Raw genomic sequence first — 17,228 nt, 5'->3', positions numbered from 1 at the left:
AATGAAAACACAACTGTTCAAAATCTTTGGGATGCAGCAAAGGCAGTCCTAAGAGGAAAGTATATAGCAATACAAGCCTTTCTCAAGAAACAAGAAAGGTCTCAAATACACAAACTAACCCTACATCTAAAGGAGCTGGAGAAAGAACAGCAAATAAAGCCTAAACCCAGCAGGAGAAGAGAAATAATAAAGATCAGAGCAGAAATCAATGAAATAGAAACCAAAAGAACAGTGGAACAGATCAACGAGACTAGGAGCTGGTTCTCTGAAAGAATTAACAAGATTGATAAACCCCTGGCCAGACTCATCAAAAAGAAAAGAGAAATGACCCAAATCAACAAAATCATGAATGAAAGAGGAGAGATCACAACCAACACCAAAGAAATACAAACAATTATAAGAACATATTATGAGCAACTCTATGCCAGCAAATTCGATAACCTGGAAGAAATGGATGCATTCCTAGAGATGTATCAACTACCAAAACTGAACCAGGAAGAAATAGAAAACCTGAACAGACCTATAACCACTAAGGAAATTGAAGCAGTCATCAAAAATCTCCCAAAACACAAAAGCCCAGGGCCAGATGGCTTCCCAGGGGAATTCTACCAAACATTTAAAGAAGAAGTAATACCTATTCTTCTGAAACTGTTCCAAAAAAATAGAAATGGAAGGAAAACTTCCAAACTCGTTTTATGAGGCCACCATTACCTTGATCCCCAAGCCAGACAAAGACCCCATCAAAAAGGAGAATTACAGACCAATATGCCTGATGAACACGGATGCAAAAATTCTCACCAAAATACTAGCCAATAGGATCCAACAGTACAGTAAAAGGATTAATTACCACGACCAAGTGGGATTTATCCCTGGGCTGCAAGGTTGGTTCAACATCTGCAAATCAATCAACATGATACAATACACTAATAAAAGAAAGAACAAGAACCATATGATCCTCTCAATAGATGCAGAAAAAGCATTTGACAAAGTACAGCATTCTTTCTTGATCAAAACTCTTCAGAGTATAGCCATAGAGGGTACATACTTCAATATCATAAAAGCCATCTATGAAAAACCTACAGCAAATATCATTCTCAATGGGGAAAAACTGAGAGCTTTCCCCCTAAGGTCAGGAACATGGCAGGGATGTCCACTATCACCACTGCATTTCAACATAGTACTAGAAGTCCTAGCCTCAGCAATCAGACAACAGAAAGAAATCAAAGGCATCCGAATCGGCAAAGAAGAAGTCAAACTCTCACTCTTTGCAGATGATATGATACTTTATGTGGAAAACCCAAAACACTCCACCCCAAAACTGCTAGAACTCATACAGGAATTCAGTAAAGTGGCAGGACATAAAATCAATGTACAGAAATCAGTGGCATTCCTATACACCAACAACAAGACAGAAGAAAGAGAAATTAAGGATTCGATCCTGTTAACAATTGCACCCAAAACCATAAGATACCTAGGAATAAATCTAACCAAAGAGGCAAAGGATCTGTACTCAGAAAACTATAAAATACTCATGAAACAAATTGAGGAAGACACAAAGAAATGGAAAAACGTTCCATGCTCATGGGTTGGAAGAACAAATATTGTGAATATGTCAATGCTACCTAGAGCAATCTACACATTCAATGCAATCCCCATCAAAATACCATCCACTTTTTTCAAAGAAATGGAACAAATAATCCTAAAATTTGTATGGAACCAGAAAAGACCCCAAATAGCCAGAGGAATGTTGAAAAAGAAAATCAAAGCTGGTGGCATCACAATTCCGGACTTCCAGCTCTATTACAAAGCTGTCATCATCAAGACAGTATGGTACTGGCACAAAAACAGACACATAGATCAATGGAACAGAATAGAGAGCCCAGAAATGGACCCTCAACTCTATGGTTAACTCATCTTCGACAAAGCAGGAAAGAACGTCCAGTGGAAAAAAGACAGTGTCCTCAACAAATGGTGTTGGGAAAAATGGACAGCCACATGCAGAAGAATGAAACTGGACCATTTCCTTACACCACACACAAAAATAGACTCCAAATGGTTGAAAGACCTCAATGTGAGACAGGAGTCCATCAAAATCTTAAAGGAGAACACAGGCAGCAACCTCTTCGACCTCAGCCGCAGCAACTTCTTCCTAGAAACATCACCAAAGGCAAGGGAAGCAAGGGCAAAAATGAACTATTGGGACTTCATCAAGATAAAAAGCTTTTGCACAGCAAAAGAAACAGTCCACAAAACCAAAAGACAACCGACAGAATGGGAGAAGATATTTGCAAATGCCTTATCAGATAAAGGACTAGTATCCAAAATCTATAAGGAACTTATCAAACTCAACACCCAAAGAACAAATGATCCAATCAAGAAATGGGCAGAAGACATGAACAGACATTTTTCCAAAGAAGACATCCAAACGGCCAACAGACACATGAAAAAGTGCTCAACATCACTCGGCATCAGGGAAATTCAAATCAAAACCTCAGTGAGATACCACCTCACACCAGTCAGAATGTCTAAAATTAACAAGTCAGGAAACCACAGATGTTGGCAGGGATGCAGAGAAAGGGGAACCCTCCTACACTGTTGGTGGGAATGCAAGCTGGTGCAGCCACTCTGGAAAACAGTATGGAGGTTCCTCAAAAAGTTGAAAATAGAGCTACCCTACGACCCAGCAATTGCACTACTGGGCATTTACCCCAAAGATACAAATGTAGTGATCCGAAGGGGTATGTGCACCCCGATGTTTATAGCAGCAATGTCCACAATAGCCAAATTATGGAAAGAGCCAAGATGTCCATCAACAGATGAATGGATAAAGAAGATGTGCTATATATATATACAATGGAATATTATGCAGCCATCAAAAGGAATGAGATCTTGCCATTTGCAACGACGTGGATAGAACTGGAGGGTGTTATGCTGAGCAAAATAAGTCAATCAGAGAAAGACATGTATCATATGATCTCACTGATATGAGGAATTCTTCATCTCAGGAAACAAACTGAGGGTTGCTGGAGTGGTTGGGGTGGGAGGGATGGGGTGGCTGGGTGATAGACATTGGGGAGGGTATGTGCAATGGTGAGCGTTGTGAACTGTGTAAGAATGTTGAATCAGAGACCTATACCTCTGAAATAAATAATACATTGTATGTTTAAAAATAAAGAAGAAGATAGTAGGAAGGGAAAAATGAAGGGGGGGATTCAGAGAGAGAGACAAACCATGAGAGACTATGGACTCTGAGAAACAAACTGATGGCTCTAGAGGGGAGGGGGTGGGGGGATGGGTTAGCCGGGTGATGGGTATTAAAGAGGGCACATACTGAATGGAGCACCGGGTGTTATACGCAAACAATGAATCATGGAACACTACATCAAAAACTAATGATGTAATGTATGGTGATTAACATAACATAATAAAAAAAAAAGAAGGCTGATAACACTAGTGGTGAGCATGTCAAGCACTGGAACTCTCCTGCATCATTGGTTGGAATGCAAAACAGTATAATCACTATAGAAACGGTCTGGCAGTTTCTTATAAAACTCAACATATACCCTGGCACAAAAATAGACACATAGATCAATGGAACAGAGGAGAGAATACAGAAATAAACCCATGATTATATGGTCAATTAATCTATGACAAAGGAGGCAAGAATATACAATGGGGGAAAGACAGTCTCTTTAACAAATTGGGTTGGGAAAACTGGACAGCTGCATGCAAAAGAATGAAACTGGACTACTTTCTTACACCATATGCAAAAATAAACTCAAAATGGATTAAAGACCTAAATGTGAGACCTGAAACCATAAAACTGATAAGAGAGTGTAGGTAGTAATTTCTCTGACATCGACACAGCAACTTTTTTCTGGATATGTCTCCTTTGGCAAGGGAAACAAAAGCAAAAATGAACTATTGGGACTATACCAAAATAAAAAGCTTTTGCACAGTGAAGGAAACCATCAATAAAACAAAAAGGCAACCTACAGAATGGGAGAAGATATTTGCAAATGATAAATCTGAAAAGGGGTTAATATCCAAAATATATAAAGAACTTATATAACTCATCACCAAGAAACCACAAATAATCCAATTAAAAAATGGGCAGAAGACCTGAATAGACATTTTTTTCCAAAGTATACATACAGACAGCCAATAGATACATGAAAAGATGCTCAACATCACTCATCATCAGGGAAATGCAAATCAGAACCACAATGAGATATCACCTTACACCTGTCAGAATGCCAACAATAAAAATGACAAGGAATAACAAGTATTGGTGAGGATGTGGAGAAAAAGGAACCCTCATGCACTGTTGGTGGGAATGCAAACTGTTGCATCCACTGTGGAAAACAGTATGGACATTCCTTAAAAAATAAAAAAACAGAATTACCATATGATTCAGTAATTTCACTGCTGGGTATTCACATAAGAATACAAGAACACTAATTCAAAAAGATACATGCACCCCTATATTTATTGCAGCATTATTTACAACAGCCCAAATATGGAAGCAACCCTTGTCCAATGATAGATGAATAAAAAGAAAGATGTGGGGGGGATGTATTATATATACATATATATATAAAATATAAATCATTCATCCATAAACATGAATGAGATCCTGACATTTGCAACATGGATGGACCTAGAGTGTAAAAAGCTGAGTAAAACAAGTCAGGCAGAGAAAGACAAATACCATATAATTTCACTCATATATGAAATTTAAAAAAAGAGAAGAAAAAAGAGACGAACAAACAAACAAAAAAACACACTCTTAAATACAGAGAACAAACTAGTGATTGCCAGAAGGCAGGTGGGTGGGAGGATGGGTAGAAAAGGGGATTAAGAATACACTTATCATGATGAGCACTGAATAATGTATAGAATTTTTGAATCATTATACTGTACACTTGAAACTAATATAACACTGTATGTGAATACATACACTTCATATACATTTACTTCAATAATTAGAAAAGGCCAAAAAAATCATAACCATGAAGAAAACCTGCCTATGAAAGCACCAGTATGCTTGGATAAGGCATGACTGGATGCTTCAAGATTTTCCTATTAATATATATTTCTGGAAATTTCTTTTGTTATCTCTCAACACCACAGAGAAATAGTTACAAATATCAAAATGTTAAGAAAATTATATTCATTTATTTTCTGCTGATTGGGAAAAGACACAATTACTCCATGTCAGAATTAAACACCTTCATTAAGCTCTGAGAAGGATAGAGTTTTATTTGGGCTTTCATTAAGAACAAATGGAGTTAATGTGTCAATTTATGTCATCAGCAAAAGGCATGAGCATATCTTGAAATAATGACAGCAGACTGATTAGTTGTTCACTGTGAGGTATAGAGCAAGGAATATTTGTTTTTTGTATTTTTAAACATTAGTTGATTTATCAAACCCTAAAATATTGTCCAATTTTCCAGAATCACTGAGATAAACAGAAAATTTTCTTTAAAAACTCAGCATATATCTATCCTCTGACCCAGAATTTCCAATCCTAGGTATTTCTGCATGAGAACTGAAAATATAGGTCCATTAAAAAGGCATTTTATGTACAAGAATACTTACAGCAGCTTTATTTATAATAGCCAGAAACTTGAAAGAGCCTATGTGTCCATCAATAAAAATGTATAAACAAACTGACGTATATTAACATAATGGACTACAACCCATCGCTTCTCGGCCTTTTGGCTAAGATCAAGCGTAGTATCTGTTCTTATCAGTTTAATGGACTACAACCCAGCTAAGAAAGGACAAAGTACTAATACTCAAAACAGCATGGATAAATCTCAGAACTATTATGTTGAGTAATACAGACTTCACACAGAAGAGTACGTACTGTGCAATTCTACATAGAAGACAGGCAAAACTTGAATTCAAGGGGGAAAATGTCAGAATAGTGGTTGCCTCTGCAGGGGAGGGGGGAGCAGTACAAGACTGAGAAACTTTCTTGGGTGACAGTCATGTTCTCTATCTTGATAGGGTTTGTGTTACATGGACAGAAGCATTTATCAGAATTCATCAAATGGTACACATAAGATTTATACATTGTTTCATGTAAATTTTACCAAAAGAAAAATAATCAGTAAACAAATATCAAACTTTATAGTATATGTGCTGAAGTACTTAGGGTGAAATGTACTGATGCATACAGCTGATTTTAAAATGTGTGAAAAACAAAACGGTGCATTTATCAATGGATAGAGGAATGGATTAATAAACAGATGTGACAGGGACGCCTGCGTAGCTCAGTCGGTTAAGCGTCTGCCTTCGGCTCAGGTCATGATCTCAGGGTCCTGGGATCGAGTCCAGAACTGGGCTCCTTGCTCAGCTGGAAGCCTGCCTCTCCCTCTGCCTCTCTCTCTCCCTCTCTGTCAAATAAATAAATAAAATCTTAAAAAATAAATAAATACATAAATAGATGTGATAGAGCAAGTATAACAAAATGTTAATGATAGAATCTAGAGTTTGGGTATATGGATGTTCACTCAATATAAAATTTTTATTTTCAAATATTTGGGGACAAAAGGAAGTTTGATAATAATTATGGAAATTTAGGTGAAAATATCTGTAAGTGGTATTATCTTTAAAAATTGAGGATCTGTGGCGATAACTATTTTTATAAAGTCAAAGCATATTAATCCGGAATACAACTTAAAATATAAATTTTGAAATAGCCACGTGTATCTTATCTGATATTTTTATTAAAACTGCATCAGAACACCCAATCTGTATCTACAGATAGAATGTAATTTTGAAAGCAGTATTTTGAAAGCAAGTTATGAATTGGTTTTTAATAATTATCTTCAAAAGAGATAATTATTTACCTCTACCCAAACTTCTTTTTAATATCCATATGTGTCAAATTCTAATCATCTGGGAAACCTAATGACTTTCTATTTTGAATTGTTTTGAATTGTTTTGAATAAAGCAATCATTTTTTATTCAACTGTTTTCTAAATAGGAAAGCAAAGAGAATACATTTTAATAGTAACAGTTGTGTTAAAGTGGAATTTCTAAGTGGCAATTCTAATTACTAATAATTCTATCAAGAAGACTGCAGTATTTCTAACTCTTCAGATTTTTACATGTAACACAGATGATGAACATCTTGGAATTATTTTACGTAGGTATATAAGAACTCCATGGGCTCCTTAACAATAATCAGTAGCTCTTTCAAACTGAGAGTGTAAAATAGAGATGACAAATATATGATAACTTCCCGATTCAAGGCAGATCATACTAATCCACCAGGGCACTCCTTCCCACCTGGCCGATACAGTCACAGAATCCTTCTCAACACAGTGCCAATCAGGCATTACTAACTGATCAGAGTTGACACAGAAGAAGAAATTTAGTGATCTTGGCCCCTTGCCTATATGTCTTTAGGTCATGGATGTAGTAGTCAGATTACTGTTAACTACAAACATGACTTGATAGTTACATAAGTGAACTCTGCTAACTGTGGAGAATTATTCTCTTTGGAAACACAGGCTGGGTTGTTAAGGAATTTTCAAATTATGAGGCTGGAAAACTCTCTGATGGTAGAGGCAAAATAATGCTTACCGTTTTAGCAAAACAAATTTGTGTACCAATAAAAGTAGTATTCATTAGAGGAGTAAAAACTTGAAGATACTAGTATCATATTTAACTATCTCATTCTGAAGGTTCTGAATGTCTTGAAAAAATCTTTAGTAGAAATAGATTTTATTAGTTTGTTCATTCCCCTTCGTGTGGTTTTTAATGAGGAACTTCTGGTTAAAGAGTGTGGGGTCAAGTTATTTTAATCCAATTTGCGTCTATATAAACCCACAGGACAGAGTAACTGTGATAAAAGGGCAAGAAGTGATCTTTGACTCCATTAAAAATGGACCAGAATTAGTCAAATGTGAAAAACAATAATATTATTTGAGCTCCTGGATCTTGCTATGCCTAAAGCAGGTTCATTCTTGAAATTTTGTTACATTAGTCATTTTTTTACTTACTGCAGTCTAAGATGTGATTCTGACACCTACACCAAAGAGTTCTCAGAAGTAGTGCTATTCTAATAATAATGATTATGTGTGTGTTTGTATAATGTAATAAAAATAAAAACAAAAAAGAACTGGCAACAATGGTGAGAGAGCAAAAATAATATGAAACTTATGTATAGAAAATCTTATGTATCATAAGCTGTTCTAACTGCTTTATATGTGATACTCATTTTTTAAAAGATTTTATTTATTTATTTGAGAGACAGAGCGAGAGAGAGAGAGAGCACAAGCAGGGGAAGCAGCAGAGGGAGAGGGAGAAGCAAGCTCCCCACCGAGCGGGAAGCCCCATGTGGGGCTCGATCCCAGGACCCTGAGATCATGACCTGAGCCAAAGGCAGACAGACGCTTAACTGACTGAGCCATCAGGCACCCTATGTGATACTCATTTAATTCTTACAACAAACCAATGAGAAAGATACTACTATTATCTCCTTTCTACAGATAAGGGAATTGAAACACACAAAAACTGAGAAATTAATTTATGCAAAGTCACAAAGTTAGTAAATATGGGCACTAGGAATTGAACCAAAGCCATTCAGTTTCAGAGACTATCCTCTTAATCGATAGGCTATTCCATCTCTCCACTTAAAGGCAGAATGAGCACAGAGATACAACCCACAGTCTTACATATTTGCTAGAAATGGGCTGTCCATCTGTCTCAGACCTCCCTATTTGATTAATAGGTTGTTACATAAAGAGATGAACACAACCAGACAATGGCCCACAGTATACAGAATATTAAGTATGTATCAATTATTCATGGAAATCAGAGATACCAAAATAAATTCCTCCCCTGAATTTTCATAAAAACATAACAGTGGTGTGACAGACAACGCTCTCAACATGCCAATAAAATATATCAGATTAAGTTTCATATAGCTGCTACTTAACAGTTTTTGGTTGAAGTTGAGAATTTCTGGAGAAATTGTAATTAAATTAAAAGTTATTCTACTAGGGATCAAAATAATGTTCTTCAGTCATAAATAGCCTAGTTTTATCCAAGATAAAGTTCAGTCTATCTACAGGAAGGGATTAGCTTAATGGTTTTGGACATCTACCTCCATGCATATTAATTTACATTGTTGAGTTTCAAAAACTCTGAGCAGCAGATGGTTGTGTTTAAGTCTCTCTTAAGATACTAGAGTGCCCACGTTCACTGTTGCCCAAAAAACAAAAAAGTTACATGTCTTGATATAAAAAAACTGAGGAGTCAAAACAAGATCCTTGTCCAAAGAATTAGACAGCCCACCTTCACAAGAGATGAGCCAAAGGAGCTGAAGGAGGACGAGTGAATAGAGCCAACAAAACAGGGGAAAAGAATGGCTGCCCACACTTCTTTCAGAAAGAGCATGGCTATGATAGTTTTTTCCTGGAAAAATTTCAAAATTGGCATTATCAGTTTTAAGCAATGTAACCTCCTGGTGAACCCTCTAAGATGAATTAATTGCAAAATTAACCCCTAGGCAACACCTTGAGCTGACCTTTCATATAGGAACTAGATATAAACCAATTAAACATCATTAAAACATCTGTTAAAAAATAATGATTTTGGCTGAGAAGGAGTTGATTGTGGGCCACCGTGTGTTCTGACAGTAATTAGTTATCTAGCAGAACCAGCTGGCAATTGAGTTCAATCCTAATTTGTGGTAATAAAATCATATATCTTATATTTCACTTCTCTATCTAAAGAAATGTGATCTGAAAATTGTCTGACATCTTTTAAGATCAAGTTAAAAATAAAAGAAAAAATGGTCAAACTTTTTCCAGTTTTACAGCATGAGGAATTATTATTTTCTGTGTCAGGAGATCTGTGCCTACTCATTCTGATTTTTTTAGGGGTATTAAGTTTTAAGCTCTATGTAAACATCTATAGACAAAGTTTTTATTGAAGTTAAGCAAGTTAGCTAGCTCTGGTACACAGGGTCAAAGATAGAAGAAAGAGCAATAAAAAAATCTGGAAAAAAATATATAACTTTTGACAGGTTTCTCCATGAGGTTGTAAAGAATATATTAGTGCTGTATTTTATACCAGTTCTACCTAATTCCACTTGCTTTCTAAGGTATAATAATAACAGCCAATATACACTGATTCATACAATTTGATAAACAACATTCTAGACACTAATGTTATTGCCTCATTGAATCCTCGCAACAACCCTATAAATTAGGTACTGTTATAACTCAAATTTACAGATGATGAAAGTGAGGCACAGAAATATGAATGAATCTGTCCAAACTCACACAAGAGGGAGGCTGGAAAGATTTCAAACGCAGACAGTCTAACTTCAGAGTCATGCTCTAATCACTGTACTATGCCATACTCTTTTGACACGAGAAGCACAAATTCGGTTTTTCAAGGAGGCCTAGAACACATTTTGGATGTCCAAGAAGTTAATGGATCTACAATGTGGAGAGAGGATAGTTATATAAGATCATCCTTTAAATAAAAAAGAACAAATGAAACCAAAAGCAAAGGCAATAACAACAACAAAATAGGTAAATTTGACTTCATCAAAATTAAAAACTTTTGGGGCATCAAAGGACAACATCAAGAGAGTCAAAAGACAGCCCAAAGAATGGAAGAAAATATTTTCTTCCATATATGTGGTAAAGGATTAATATCCAGAATATATAAAGAATTTCTATAGCTCGTCCACAACAAAACAGCTCAATTCAAAAATGGGCAAAGGACTTGAACAGACATTTCTCCAAAGAAGGTATACAAATTGTCAAGAAGCACATGAAAGATATTCAACATCACTAGCCATTGGAGAAATGCAAATCAAAACCACAGTGAGATACCATTTCATGCCCACCAGGATGGTTACTATAAAAACAAACAAATAGAAAAAAAAAAGTGTTGGTGAGGGTGTGGACAAAATGGAACCTTGCTGACATTACTGATGAGAATGTAAAATGGTGTAGTCATGATGGAAAAGTTTCGTGGTTCCTCTAAAAGTTAAACATTGAATTACAATATGAACCAGCAATTCCCTTATAGATATATAGCCCAAAGAATTTAAAGCAGGGACTTAAATAAAATTCTGATACATGCAGAGAGGTGGGACCAGGGTAGGTTAAAAAAAAAAAAATTCTGACACCTGCTACAACATGGATGAAACATGAAAACATCAAGCTAAGTGAAATAAGCCAGACACAGACAAATATTACATGATTTAACTTATAACAGATACCTAGAATAGCAAATTCACTGAGACAGAAAGTAGAATAGAGGTTACCAGGGATGAGGTGAGGAAAGAGTGAAGAGTTATTATTTAGTGGGCACAGAGTTTCTGTTTGGGATAATGAAAAACTGCTGGAGATGGATGGTGGTGATGATCGCACACATTGTAATTGTACTTAATGCTACCCAATTGTATACTTAAAAATATTTTAAATGGAGGGGGGTGCCTGGGTGACTCAGTTGGTTAAGTCTCTCTCTTCAGCTCAGGTCATGATCTCAGGGTCCTGGGATCGAGCCCTGTGTTGGGCTCCCTGCTAGGTGGGGAGTCTGCTTCTCCCTCTGCTCCTCCCCCCCACCACTGATGCTTGCTCTCTCTCACTCTCTCTCTCTCTCTCAAATAAATAAAATCTTTTAAAAAACGTTTTTAATGGTAAATTTTATCTTATGTATATTTTAACACAATAAAAAATTATTTTTAAATTAACAGAATCTACAATGGTTTCATTCCATCCGGGCACTACTTTACCTGTCAAATTAAACAGATAAATTACAAGAGATCAGAGCAGAGTATGAAGAATTTCAGAGGTGGGACATTTGCACTGGCTGATTCATCTATCTACAGAGAAGACACTAATTGTGCCCAACTGAAGGGAGCCTAAATCCTAGGAAACTCAAGCTGGCCAGTTACCCTTGGTTTACAAAGCTGATCAAAGTATCTCTCTTGGGGTCAGGTGGAATATGGGCACCCAAACTCTCACACCTGAGATGCATCCCAGCAGGAAACCAAACCAACATTTAATTGACTGCTGCTTCTCACCATTCGGCCTGGGTTCTCCCTTCCTAAGTAAGGGCTGTTCCCCTTGAGACTCCCTCGGACAACAACAAGTTTAGAATGAGATCTAAAAGGATTAACAAGCTAGGTGGCCACTCCTGAGTTCCATTAAACTCACTGGGGAGGGTATGTGCTATGGTGAGCGCTGTGAATTGTGCAAGACTGTTGAATCACAGATCTGTACCTCTGAAACAAATAATGCAATATATGTCAAGGAAAAAAAAAAGAAGATAGCAGGAGGGGAAGAATGAAGGGGGGGAAATCAGAGGGGGAGACGAACCATGAGAGACGATGGACTCTGAAAAACAAACTGAGGGTTCTAGAGGGGAGGGGGGTGGGAGGATGGGTTAGCCTGGTGATGGGTATTAAAGAGGACACATCCTGCATGGAACACTGGGTGTTATACGCAAATAATGAATCATGGAACACTACCATCAAAAACTAATGATGTAATGTATGGTGATTAACATAACATAATAATAAATAAATAAATAAATAAATAACCTTAAAAAATAAATAAATAAAATGCACACAGATGAAACAAAGAAAAAAAATAATAAAAAAATAATTTTAAAAAAAACCTCACTGCCCTAGTAACCAGGTTATTAGCCACAATTAACCTCGGGGAAAAAAGGTAAGGTTGCTTTCCCACTCATCTAAGCAATTACCTGACAAACAGCCAAGCAATAGCCATTCCTCTGCAAAGATGATTGAATTAAAAAAAAAATGGCTTGATTTAAAATTTCAAAATGGCGTCCAAGATGCCAACCAACTGGATGTGAAACTAGGTATGTTGCTTAGATTCTCTGAGCTTTGGTTTCTCTACTTCTAACGTGAAGATAATAATACCGCTCCATAGGGTTATTGTTAATTTGAATAAGATCTAGCATAACGTCCAGTATGTAACATATACTCAATTAAAATGTATTTTGTTAACACAAAGGAAAATTCTTGGGTGCTGTAACAGTCAATGTTCCACCAGAGAAAGAGAACAGTAGAGGGTGAGATGTTAAGGAACTGGTTCACACAATTCTGGGGGCTGGCAGGCCCTAAATCTGTAGGACCAGCCAGTGAGCTGGAAACCCAGGAAAAATCTGATGTTGCAGTCTGAAGTCCAAAGGCTGTGTGGAGGCAGAATTCCTTCTTTCTTAGGGAGACCTCAGTCTTTGCTCTTAAGGGCTTCAACTGATTGGATGAAGCTCACTTACACCATAAAGGGTAATCTGTTTTACTGAAAGTCAACTAATTTTAAATGTTATTCACTTCTAAAAAATGCATTCACAGCAACATCTAGACTAGCGTTTGGCCAAACAACTGGTGCCTCTAACCTAAGCAAGTTGACACACAGAATTAACCATCACAGGTACTCAATCGTGTAACATTTCAAGGTAGTCATTTTAGATGACTAGTTATGTGGATTATGTATCTCTAGATGGGGGTTGGAGGGGATCAGTCCTGAATGGAAATATAAACATTTGATAAAGACATGGAAAGAGGGGCGCCTGGGTGGCTCAGTCGTTAAGCGCCTGCCTTCGGCTCAGGTCATGATCCCAGGGTCCTGGGATCGAGCCCCGCATCGGGCTCCCTGCTCGGCGGAAAGCCTGCTTCTCCCTCTCCCACTCCCCCTGCTTGTGTTCCCTCTCTCGCTGTGTCTCTCTCTGTCAAATAAATAAAATCTTAAAAAAAAAAAAAAGACATGGAAAGAGAGGGATAAGGTGGTTTTCTGAAAAGGGGTCCATGCAGGAGCCCGGCATAACTACTGGACTTACTCTATGAATCCCTGGTTCTCCACCCAGCTGGGCTCAGCTCTAACCACACAATGCTCTGTGTTCCCACTCTCTGCCTCACTTTGATTTAATTTCATTTAAAAAAAAATCTGTTGATTCAAAATTTTCTGAGGTTATATTTGGAGTGTTGTTATTGGTGGCTCTACATAAGGGATGAATCATCAGTTACAACTGGTGGGGGAAGGGTAATATTTGACACAATGTGTGACACTTGTACCATATGTTATTTATAAGATCTTGTATACAGGCCAAAAGAGCTCAGAACACCCAAATGGTGAGTCTTGGATTTTCAGTCTATGCTAACCACATTAGAATGATGGCTAACTCATGAGCTAACTCATTTGGGGTAGAAATTAGTGATAAAAAAACCAGCATGACTTGCATCATGTAACTGTATGAACAGATTCTACCCTTAGCTGTGCCACTGGGCTGAGTAACTCTGGGCAAGGCAATTCTCCCTAAACCTGGTCCTCTCTCTGTAGAGCGAGGATAGAGCTTATTTCCTCTGCTTATGGGATTTGCACAAATCTGGAGAGAACCACACAGATATTCAAACAATATTGCTTCATGAGCATCAAAGGCTTCAGAAAACTTTATCCAGTGGCAGTCTTTCAAATATAAACTTATGGGGCATCTCAGATATTCAATAGCCACAACATGCTAGCTGAAATTGAAGACTCACAATGAAAAGTTCCTTCTCATTTCAAGAGAATGTTTTCTAAAATTATTCTGGTCCCATCCATCCCAACTTGGAATTGGAAACATGAAACATGGAAATTTGCACATTCTCACAGACTAACAAACCAACAGCCATCTTAATTAATTCTTCTCTATTAGACATTACATGACAAAAATCTCCCTGACCTATTTTCCATCTCAGAATATATGAATGGGCTGCTATAGGTTTTCCAGGCTAAATAAATCTCCAACATTACGGAACTCTGAAATAAGACCTTTGGTAACAAATGGATCTAAATTCTTATCTTAAAAAACCGTCAGGCGTGTGCATTGGTGATACAATGCTATGATGCATTTTATTTCCTTAAAAAAGAAACTTCGTTCAATACCTCGTATTGTTCAAATAAATACACCAAGTCCATTAAGTCAAATACAATCACCAATTTTTCTCAACAGCTAATAAGAAAAACCTGGAAGTGTGGTATAACTTTTCTCGCCTCTGGTCTAAGGCAGAACACTCCTGTAATATGACCATTCTTACAAAGGTGTTGGAAATACAGAAAGAAGATTAGTACATCAATAAAGATTATTACAAGAGTATTTGAAGAAGGAAAAAAAAATACTCATTTCTCTAAAGTACATTCTCACACAGTTTAAAAACAAAGGCATTTTCACTAGCAACTGAACCCTCCTAGTAACTCCAAGGAAAAGAGGGAAAGCAAACAATAACTTTGCCACAGGCTTTATTTTTTCCAAAAATGGGGGATACAAAAAAGCAAAAAAAAAAAAAAAAAAAAAGGGTCCACATAACAGGAAAAGCTTGAAATTTCAGTGTATTGACATCATTATCAGTGCATTAGTTTCAGATGTAGAGTTCAGTAATTCATCAGTTGCATATAACACCCAGTGCTCACCACATCACACCATCTGACATCCTTATTTATAGTAAGTCACAATGACTTTTACCTGGAGAATTCTTTCTGGAACTTTCTAACACTGCATAGTCACTGAATATACTCAGCGTATCATAAGCCAAACATGGGAATTGTCCTGATCAACAAATGTTGAGGTTCATGACAGAGCTACTCTGTCATGGCAAGTTACATGGTCCAAAGTGAACAGAGCATTCTGGATGGGGCCATTATTCACCCACGGAGTTCTGGGGTGATCCTGGAATAATCCCTTGACCTTCAACAATTAAAATGCTAGAGGTTAATTAAATTCAACTTTGCATGCATTTCCAACTGTTATTTGATGAAAAAATTATAGGAGTTACAGAAATCAAAGTCCTAATTTGGAGAGCCACAGAAATCCAAACTACTACAATCCTCTCCATATTAGGATGACTCATGAAGTGAGAGAAACTTTGTACAACATAAAGAGTCAGAGAAATGAAGCAAAATAAGTCAGACACAAGTCAGAATGGGCGCTCGAGTGTGTGACATAAACAGTGCCTTCTGAATTCGCCTTACAAAATCCTAAACACCGCCTACAAAGCAAGAAATCTCACTCTGCCACAACAAAATAATTACTATTCTCTGTAAGGATAAGATTGCCCTGGGTCTATGAAATTACTCTGAAACAAAAAGAAAAAAGCATGGTAAATAATGGTAATGCTCTCAAATAAAAGTCACTTTTGTAAAACAGTTTTACTGCAAGAAAAAAAATAATTGTATAATTCCCTTTTTAAAATAAAGCAGACTATTATTAGAAGGGCACAGGCTAAGTTCAAGAAAACCTGCATTAAAATTATAAACATGGTAGCCCCTGACTTAAAAACTGTAATGTTTAACCTTAGATTAGTTTGAAAGTTGTTTTGTTTTATGATAGGAGGTGAGGATCTAATTTATTAGTCCAGCAAAATATGAGCTATGTAATGTTTCATCCCACTGATAATGATGGCAATTCTTATCATATACTAAATTCTTCTAAGCACTAAATTCTGTTTCTGGGATATCTATGACACCACAAATCTACTATCCAATCTTGCAGCAGTACAACACAATTTTAATATGGGGAGTTTTGCAATAGCTTCACACCTGACAAGGGAGAGTCTCTCCTAAATATTCTTTAAACACTTTGTTCAAATTATTCTAATTATTAATTCTTCCATATAAATTGTGGAATCATGTTAAGCTAAATAGAACCTTCCAGCAAGTTCAGCTTAGATTTTTATTGAAATTAGATTAAATGTATTTATTAATTCTGAAACCCAAAAGCACATCTAAGTGGGAAAAAAATCCCAAAAGGGAAGACATGAAAATATTAATAACGATTACTTTCAAGTGATGGAAAGATCAGTCATTCTCAATTTCTTCTTCATACATTTCTGTGTTTTTCAAACTTTCTACAATAGACAATCACTACTATAACCAAGGATCGCTGACATATATAACACTGCATATAATTGAATCATGGAAATACATGACTCATTTCAAAGATGCTCTCAGAACACAGATCGAGTTCGCGATAATCAGTGAAAGGATGAATTGTGGAGACGGGAAAAATATTATAGTAATTTCCTTATATTCCATAGAAGTCAAACTTTATTATATTTTTTTACCTTTAATAACTAAATACAGGGGCTCCTGGGTGGCTCAGTTGGTTAAGCATCTGTCTTTGGCTCATGTCATGATCCCAGGGTCCCAGGATCCAGCCCTGCATCAGGCTTCCTGCTG

General features: G+C 36.7%; 1 protein-coding gene and 1 pseudogene across 4 annotated transcripts in view; one reads left to right on the top strand and one right to left on the bottom strand.

The window, feature by feature from the left end:
- LOC118525368 (histone-arginine methyltransferase CARM1-like) overlaps positions 1 to 17,228 on the bottom strand; it is a 283,358-nt gene that overhangs the window by 214,177 nt on the left and 51,953 nt on the right. The window lies entirely within an intron of this gene.
- LOC118525374 (U2 spliceosomal RNA) lies at positions 5,708 to 5,859 on the top strand (annotated as a pseudogene).

Source organism: Halichoerus grypus, chromosome 14 (genome assembly GCF_964656455.1).
Source record: "Halichoerus grypus chromosome 14, mHalGry1.hap1.1, whole genome shotgun sequence".
NCBI classification, from domain to species: Eukaryota; Metazoa; Chordata; class Mammalia; order Carnivora; family Phocidae; genus Halichoerus; species Halichoerus grypus.
Note: the sequence above shows the minus strand (reverse complement) of the source record. Positions and strands in the feature narration are given on the sequence as shown.